Genomic DNA, 10,117 nt, shown 5'->3' with positions numbered 1-10,117 from the left:
TGTACCTAACTGCCAGTCGTCCTGATATTGTATTTGCTGTCTGTATGTGTGCTAGATTTCAAGCAAATCCTAAGCAATCACATTTCTCAACTGCCGAGCGTATTTTGAAATATCTTAAGGGCACACAAAATGTTGGGTTATGGTATTCTAAAGACTCATCTTTCAATTTAGTTGGCTATTCAGATGCAGATTATGCAGGATGTAAACTTGATCGAAAAAGTACAAGTGGATCGTGTCAGTTTCTTGGAGACAGACTGATATCTTGGTTCAGCAAGAAGCAAACATCCATAGCAACTTCCACAACTGAAGCAGAATACATTGCTGCTGGTAGTTGTTGTGCACAAATGATCTGGATCCAGCAACAACGGAGAGATTGTGGAGTAATTACAAATACATCGCCCAAATTTTGTGACAATACGAGCACAATTGTCATCACCTATAATCCAGTTCTTCACTCAAGGACCAAGCATATAGATGTCAGGCACCACTTCATTAGAGATCATGCTTTGAAGAAGGACATTAGACTGGAGTATATTTCAACTGAGCAACAAGCAACTGACATCTTCACCAAACCATTACCCGAGACTAAGTTTTCTTACTTTCGCAATATTCTTGGTTTAATTGACTTGTCTTAAAATTATTATTGATGATGTTTTATGTGGGGACCCGGACGCTAATCATCTTTGGGATTTAAATTATCAATTAAGATAAAACAGGGTCTAAAAATTTTTCGTTTTAAGATATAACTGCGGAAGGTAATGGAATCTAAATACTATACATGTCTGTATAAATACATTTCAGTATTAAAGTACAACAAGCTAATTTCAGGTTCAACTACTAAAGTCCAGTAATAAAATCAAGTCTACTGTAAGTCCGAAATCACCACGCTACACTCGTCTTCTCTCATCATCATCTTGACCCTGATCCAGCCCCACCTGTTGTCATGCACACATACAAAACAAGACAACAGCCGGATAACTCCGGTGAGAAATAAATCCCAATATAAAACATCGTAAACATGTATATACATAAAATAATTCATGAAACATGCTGTCACGAATAAAATCAAAACATTAGATTTCATAAGCTATGAAATCTAATCACAACAAGCATGCACTTCAAATCAGCTAAACATGCATATAAACAATCTAAATCATACAAACATGCTATCATAACTGAAAGTAATAATGATGGGTCCCATGATCTAGGAGCCACATCCATATGAGCATGCAGTCCTAATCAAATCATGTCTAGACTCGACTCAACTATAACTCTAGGGATCCCGGGGTGAATAAGACGTCACTGGCTGTCACCTACCCAACCAATCGTGGTGCTGTACGTCTTATTCCTAGACTTCGGCCTAATCTGTATCCACATCTACAATAGGGGAGGTGATCTTCCCCTAAGCTGAGATATCTCCGAACGTCTAGAGTCTGCCTGATCTCCAGACTGTCCTATCTTAATGCATGAATAACAATTTATCATCATAACATAATCATATAAAACATAACAAGAGTATAGTATGTGATTTAGTGGGCAACTCAACGCGATCTCAATTGAGTTGTTCTTCCCGGATATCACATGAATTATACCTTTGTCGTCCCCGTCTGATGAAGACGAAGTCTCGAAGTCGAATTTGTCCATATCTGATCTGAAATGGCAATAATCAATACACTGTATCAATGTATAACTCAATACACAATCTGTTCTGATCAATACTCAAATCAGTACATATTCTGATCAATCTCTGAGCAATATACCATCTGAGTCATATCAATAATATCACAATCTACTCGAAATCATATCTGAATCTGATCAATCTAACTTAACTGATGTTTAAACGGCATAACGAGACAATCTGAATAACCCCGTCATTCGCAACATCACAAATATAATACCAGAACTCGTAATCAATACTGATACAAGTGATAATCTTAATACCAATACGAATCTGATATGAAATCTCAGTCAAATTAACTCCAAAAATCATAACAATTATATAAACACTCTGTTTCTTATTCTGACTTCGATTCTATGATGTCTAACATGACAAGAACCTTATATATGAATCCTATTCAATTCTGACCGCCTCATAAATTCAAAGCATGTCTAAACGTAACAAAACTTACGTCCAGTTGTAGCCTGTGTTGATAGGAACACGGTACTGAAGTCGGATTCAAAATCAGACGGCCGGATTTCTCAGAAAGGCGTAAGGATTTTCAACTTTTATTCGGAACCCTTTTCTCGATCTTCCCTTCCTCGATTTCTGAGGAATTCCAAAGGATATACGTATATATATATATCCAAACTTGCATGCAAATGAAACGTGTCTTCTTTTCTCAAAATTGGGTCGGCGCTCGAGCGGTAAGAAAGTACCGCTCGAGCGCGGCACTCTCGGTCCAAGACTTTCCCGAATGCACCTTGGCGCTCGGGCGGTCAAAATCTACCGCCCAAGCGCCGAACCTTCTGTCCGAGCAATAATTTGTGATGCATTGGCGCTCGGGCGGTGCTTTTCTACCGCTCGAGCGCCGAAGTTTCTGCCCAAATACTTGGCTAACAAGTGCAACGACGCCCGGCCTTGTCATATCGGTTCATTTGAGTTCTTATAATCTCAATCATGTCAATTAATCAACGTCTGATTATAATGATTTAATCTCGGGCATTACATTTCTCCCCCTCTTAGATCTGAGTTCGTCCTCGAACTCATAAGCAATCAATTTCAAATATAAGAGAAGAAATGTATAATAGAGTTTAACATCCAAACTCATTTCACTAGCCAACTCAATCCCATATTACTGGCTATACAACACCCATATACGCCAATTGCAATCCATAACAAAGCAATACCACCTATAGTTGCTATTCCATCTTTTTATCCCAATCAAGGACCTATGCCATCTTCGGTTTCAAATACCAATCGTCATCATCCGACATTGGTTTCCTACATCTATCCATTCTGAATTATCTTGATAACTAGTGCTAACATTCAGCACTAGAGTTCTACTAATATCTTTCAATATCTGAACAAGACACTCCGACTACCTGTCACTTTGTGAACAATCTGCCAGAGAGAGCTGATGATATAATCTACCACAAGTACACACTTAATCGTAATCATAGTCTGATATACTCTACTCGAAATCATCCTTCTAGTCAATCTGACTATTTCTTTGACAGGGATCTCTGTCACTTAGTTCTGTTTGTACATCATCTTTACAAACTATTAGATACAGATTGAACAATCTATCAATCACGATCAGACCATATCCCAATCTGAAGAAAATGGCGGTAATTTCATTACATCAGTCCTAGAAATGTACTTCCATTTCTATTCAGGATTATACTAAGTCGGTAATCATCTTCTGATTCCTAGCTTTCTGGCTTCTTTTGTTAGCGATCCAGACATATCAGTACCATTTTTTTACCAACCTTTCGGTACAAATTCGGTTATAACTGATCAAATCTGTCTATACCAACACTATTTGTTCGAGTATCATACATTCTGAAATATCTGAATGAAAACTGAATCCCCTGCGGTGCATTTCTGACACTACTTGTGACTTCAGATTCGAACTATCCGGTATAAACAATCAGTTAATAATATAATATAAAATAATGAAGAAATACCTACCTGGCATTTGGCTCTGACTACCCATATCAAAAGCTATAAATAATTCTGAAACATTCTGACATCACACAATAGAAGTAGTCTGTCTGATACAAACACAAAGTCACATATCTGTTACTGTAAACGATACTCTGCTCTGATTTCAACTGTTTACAATAAACTGTATTACACTGATTCACAATAACGGTAATATCACATCGAATTCTGAATAGAAAGAACTTATACAGATCTAGTGAGTTTAAAAAAAACTCATAACATAATAAATTCTGGCTGGCTGACCAAATCTTCATACTGCCCAGATCAACTGCTATATCTCATCTGCAAATAGAATATACTCCCAACCAATATAAAATGTCTCAAATACTGATTTAGAACAATAACAATACTCAGCAGATATACAGCAATACGAGAATAAGAAAATCAGAAGAAGACAATCTGCTCAAACCAGCTAATAAAATTCTGACATCTTTGACATTCTGCTAATTTTGATATTCCTGATACCGCATAATCTGAATATAAACCTGTATCAATAACTGCATTCGGATCCCTACCTGACCCATTGCTGTATACAATAATCACAGTTCTCAGAATATTTAACCCAGTCTTCAAATATTCAATATAAACAATCAGATGCTGTGGATATATCCCGGAATCATAGATATAACAAGCATAATTCTTCAAAATACCCCTGAACACATAATCTGTCAATCTAGAAACAGAACTAAAATGTCTTCAAGAGAAACACACAATCAACTGGATTCCTTAGCCCATAATTTAATCTGTCAATTCTTTCAATTCTTTCTCATAGAGAACCCATCTGACATCTTATCTAAGAAAACACCAGTTAACTATGATATTAATATCAAATTTTAGCCTCGATTTCAGTGGATCTACTAAATACATAAGGATGCCATCTGTTCCTTTATGTAATAATCGAGTCCTAAACCCTACAATTTCCGAGGACTTCTGGATCGAAAATCCTCATTTATCAACTAAATCTGGTCTTAATCTTACCATTTCTGGAACACATTCTACGATATTTCTGTACTTGTTTAGCATATACATGTCAATAATGCAATCCAAATCAGACAATTACAAGTACATCATAATCTAATCCAGTCCCATCCTCATCTAACTGTAGTATATAATATGTCACAGAAATTTCTGATATCAACATATTCCTCAACAGCCAAGGAATCAATACTACAGTATACACAGACCCAACAGATACAGCATATCTCCATACTACTCATTCACAGATACTCATAACGAATGCATTAGTATATATCAATACGTATGCAATATAATCATAAAGAATGGTACCTGTTGTAACTACTGGGTCTGTTTTTCACGCATTGCCACCCGATGGTCCTGCTCCCCAGAATCTTTGGGAACCCTTCTGAGGACATACTCTAGCAAAATGCCCATGCTGTCCGCAGATATTGCATCTACCAGTTACTCCCTGGCATTGTTCGGTGGGATGTCTCCCTCCACACCTAGCGCAATAGACTCCAGTATAACTCGGACTGGAACCACTGGAACTGGAGGAACCACTGCCTAACTTCTTGAACTGTTTCTTCCGAGCTTTCAGCAAATCTTGCTTTCCACTCGTGCTGCCACGTTCAAATCTCGAAGGGGATTGTGGTGTCTGGGGTTGCTTCACACACAACCTCGTTAATTGTCGAATCAGACTCTCTTCTGCTCTCTTTGCTTTACTCAAGACATCAGCAAAGTGATAGGGTCGCTGTAGATTCATGAATGCAACTATCTCCGAATTTAATCCTCTAACGAATTGACTCACTACAGCTTCGTCATCTCTAGCCATATGAGGAGCAAAACGCAACAGAGTAGAAAATTTAGCAGCATAATCATCAATATTTAATTGACCTTGACTTAAATTCTCAAATTCTGCTTTCTTGTCTTCTCGGTACGAGACGGAGAAAAATCTTTGATAGAATTCAGTCTTGAAGACTTCCCACGTGATCACAGTACCACGTAGTGCTAATACTCATTTGATTGTAATCCACCAACTTCTGGCAGCCTCTTGTAATTGGTGAAATACCAATTTAACTCTTTGGTCATCTGTACAATCCAGTAGATCGAACAATATCTCTATGTCCTCAACCCAGTGCTGACACGTTTCAGGCGTCTCTGTACCACTCAGAATCGGCGGCTGAAATAACTGAAATTCTGCCAACTTGGTTTCCATCGGAGTCGCTGACACATCTATCTGCGGTTCTGGTATATATGGCTGCTCATACGAAGTACTGCCTGTTTCCAAAATCCTTCGGGGAGGTACATCTGATTACCACAAACATTAGTAACCCAATAATACAAATATGTGCCAGTCTTTTCTGATCATGATCATCTTACTGCTGATCATGAATCCGATCTGATTCATATTTAAGAATACATAATACCAATTCAAATCATATAATCAGGTAAACATGTGTCTTTAAGCAGTAACACATAGTCTCATGCTAGCACACAATGTCAATCAACATTAAAATCAATCTCATGCTAGCACACACATGCAAGGAAAGAAAATTCATCTACCCCACTCATTCTCTTCTATCTCAATCTAAGTCAATCTAAAAGATCTATCAGTTCTAACTATCTCAATCTAAAGATCTATCTCTAAAGGATCCTCGCTCTGATACCACCTGTTGTGGGGACCCGGACGCTAATCATCTTTGGGATTTAAATTATCAATTAAGATAAAACAGGGTCTAAAAATTTTTCGTTTTAAGATATAACTGCGGAAGGTAATGGAATCTAAATACTATACATGTCTGTATAAATACATTTCAGTATTAAAGTACAACAAGCTAATTTCAGGTTCAACTACTAAAGTCCAGTAATAAAACCAAGTCTACTGTAAGTCCGGAATCACCACGCTACACTCGTCTTCTCTCATCATCATCTTGACCCTGATCCAGCCCCACCTGTTGTCATGCACACATACAAAACAAGACAACAGCCGGATAACTCCGGTGAGAAATAAATCCCAGTATAAAACATGGTAAACATGTATATACATAAAATAATTCATGAAACATGCTGTCACGAATAAAATCAAAACATTAGATTTCATAAGCTATGAAATCTAATCACAACAAGCATGCACTTCAAATCAGCTAAACATGCATATAAACAATCTAAATCATACAAACATGCTATCATAACTGAAAGTAATAATGATGGGTCCCATGATCTAGGAGTCACATCCATATGAGCATGCAGTCCTAATCAAATCATGTCTAGACTCGACTCAACTATAACTCTAGGGATCCCGGGGTGAATAAGACGTCACTGGCTGTCACCTACCCAACCAATCGTGGTGCTGTACGTCTTATTCCTAGACTTCGGCCTGATCTGTATCCACATCTACAATAGGGGAGGTGATCTTCCCTAAGCTGAGATATCGCCGAACGTCTAGAGTCTGCCTGATCTCCAGACTGTCCTATCTTAATGCATGAATAACAATTTATCATCATAACATAATCATATAAAACATAACAAGAGTATAGTATGTGATTTAGTGGGCAACTCAACGCGATCTCAATTGAGTTGTTCTTCCCGGATATCACATGAATTATACCTTTGTCGTCCCCGTCTGATGAAGACGAAGTCTCGAAGTCGAATTTGTCCATATCTGATCTGAAATGGCAATAATCAATACACTGTATCAATGTATAACTCAATACACAATCTGTTCTGATCAATACTCAAATCAGTACATATTCTGATCAATCTCTGAGCAATATACCATCTGAGTCATATCAATAATATCACAATCTACTCGAAATCATATCTGAATCTGATCAATCTAACTTAACTGATGTTTAAACGGCATAACGAGACAATCTGAATAACCCCGTCATTCTCAACATCACAAATATAATACCAGAACTCGTAATCAATACTGATACAAGTGATAATCTTAATACCAATACGAATCTGATATGAAATCTCAGTCAAATTAACTCCAAAAATCATAACCATTATATAAACACTCTGTTTCTTATTCTGACTTCGATTCTATGATGTCTAACATGACAAGAACCTCATATATGAATCCTATTCAATTCTGACCGCCTCATAAATTCAAAGCATGTCTAAACGTAACAAAACTTACGTCCAGTTGTAGCCTGTGTTGATAGGAACACGGTACTGAAGTCGGATTCAAAATCAGACGGCCGGATTTCTCAGAAAGGCGTAAGGATTTTCAACTTTTATTCGGAACCCTTTTCTCGATCTTCCCTTCCTCGATTTCTGAGGAATTCCAAAGGATATACGTATATATATATATATATATATATATATATATATATATATATATATATATATATATATATATATATATAATGAAACGTGTCTTCTTTTCTCAAAATTGGGTCGGCGCTCGAGCGGTAAGAAAGTACCGCTCGAGCGCGGCACTCTCGGTCCAAGACTTTCCCGAATGCACCTTGGCGCTCGGGCGGTCAAAATCTACCGCCCGGGCGCCGAACCTTCTATCCGAGCAATAATTTGTGATGCATTGGCGCTCGGGCGGTGCTTTTCTACCGCTCGAGCGCCGAAGTTTCTGCCCAAATACTTGGCTAACAAGTGCAACGACGCCCGGCCTTGTCATATCGGTTCATTTGAGTTCTTATAATCTCAATCATGTCAATTAATCAACGTCTGATTATAATGATTTAATCTCGGGCATTACATTTTACTAATAAAATTATTTGCAAAAAATAAGAACACAACAACAAATCAGAAATGATACTTTATTAAGAATAAAATCGATTCCATCTTAAAAAAGATATCTCAGAACCAACTGAATCTTGTCATTCTGTAATCCAATTATTCAACTCATAAATTTGGATTCTAGAAAAAGATTCAGTTGTAGAAATCTTCTCAATCACATGCCACTCCTTCCATAGCATTTCTTGTAACAGAACATTGTCATCAACCAGGTCTGTAACATGCCTGACTTCCAAACGATCAATGTATTTTCTTGCTGTTGCTGCTTGAGCACGAGAAGGAGCAGCACCACTACTACTTACCCTCTGCAAATCATGAATTTTGAACCATGTTGACATCACTTTCGTCAAGACATAATCCTCCATCGTTTTCTTCAAATCTTCTAAATAAGGACTTAATTGTCCAGTAACTTGAATATGCGTACTGCTGCATGCATCAGAATTACTTGAATCCGACATATTGAACTTTTATTGTCTCACATTTTATCTCTCTCGTCTTATTTATAGACAGATGACATTAAATGTTGAAGAAACCAAAGAGTCTCAAGTCAACCGAAGCATTTTTCTCATTTACCCAGGCTTCTTATTTATCAGTTGTTCATTATCAATTGATATCAGTTTGTCATTTATTACTTAATGCTTAACTGATTTCAGTTCATAGTCAAATTATATAAGTTAGTCTTTCATCAGTTCATCTGTTTAAGTTCGCAATTCATATATATCAACTGATGAAATTTATCATTTGCAGGAAAGAGAAAAACAAAATTAAACTCATATAAATACTTCATTCAACCATAAACGTTTGCATGGATTACATCATCATATTTTTCCTCTACAACAATTATCCACATTTTCAACCAAGTGGATAAAGGTGCGGTAGATGTCTTGACAAAGCTATGAGAATCAGGCTACGCGCTTAAGGATTTTCAGTTCCTTTCGAAGCATTAGCTGATAAATATGACCATCCTTAAAGATATCCACCCACAAAGCTATGTTCAAGTGCTCCCTCACTCTTTTCAACTCTGCCACCAGTTCGGGAGTGGTAGCCTCTCCAGTATTATACAGGAACTCAAGCTTCTGTAACTTTTCCCAGTAGTGAAGACTCTTACAGAAGACTTCATCTTCTATAACAGCCTTCCTGGTCTCCATAGCAAACGGCGAAGCACTCGAGCTACTCGTATCTGCCATTCTTTTTGTCTTGAATATTTTCACCAATATGACTGAAACTAACCGTGTTACTTCTATTTATAGCCAAAAATCATGGAAGCTGAAGGGCCGTCAACGTTTCAGCAAACGATAATCTTTCTGACCTTTAAATTTATTTTATATCGTCACTTTAATTATTCTATGCACCGATTAAGAGAGATTAATGGTTTTAAGAGGTTAACTGAGAAGACAAATGTTAGTAAACTCTCAACTGAAAGGACACAGTCTTACAACTGATCGTTCAGTTGGGTATTTCACTAATCTTCTCATATAAGTTAACTAATTAACCATATTATATTCCAAATCAAGTGACGTGACTGTCTGCTATCTAATGATGAATCTTAAAAACGTGGAAGCATTTGAACCGTTTAAATTGTACACACGCTTACAGCACACGTACACATATTTTTATTCAAACTTTTTCATGGACTGACACGTGTCCCGAATTTGAACAGTCACGTACAAATGAACTATGCTCACTTCAATTCAGTTTTTTTTCTTAAGCATACAATCAGTTCCTTAGAACATACTA

This window comes from Primulina eburnea, chromosome 15, assembly GCF_022965805.1.
Source record: "Primulina eburnea isolate SZY01 chromosome 15, ASM2296580v1, whole genome shotgun sequence".
NCBI lineage: Eukaryota > Viridiplantae > Streptophyta > Magnoliopsida > Lamiales > Gesneriaceae > Primulina > Primulina eburnea.
Note: the sequence above shows the minus strand (reverse complement) of the source record.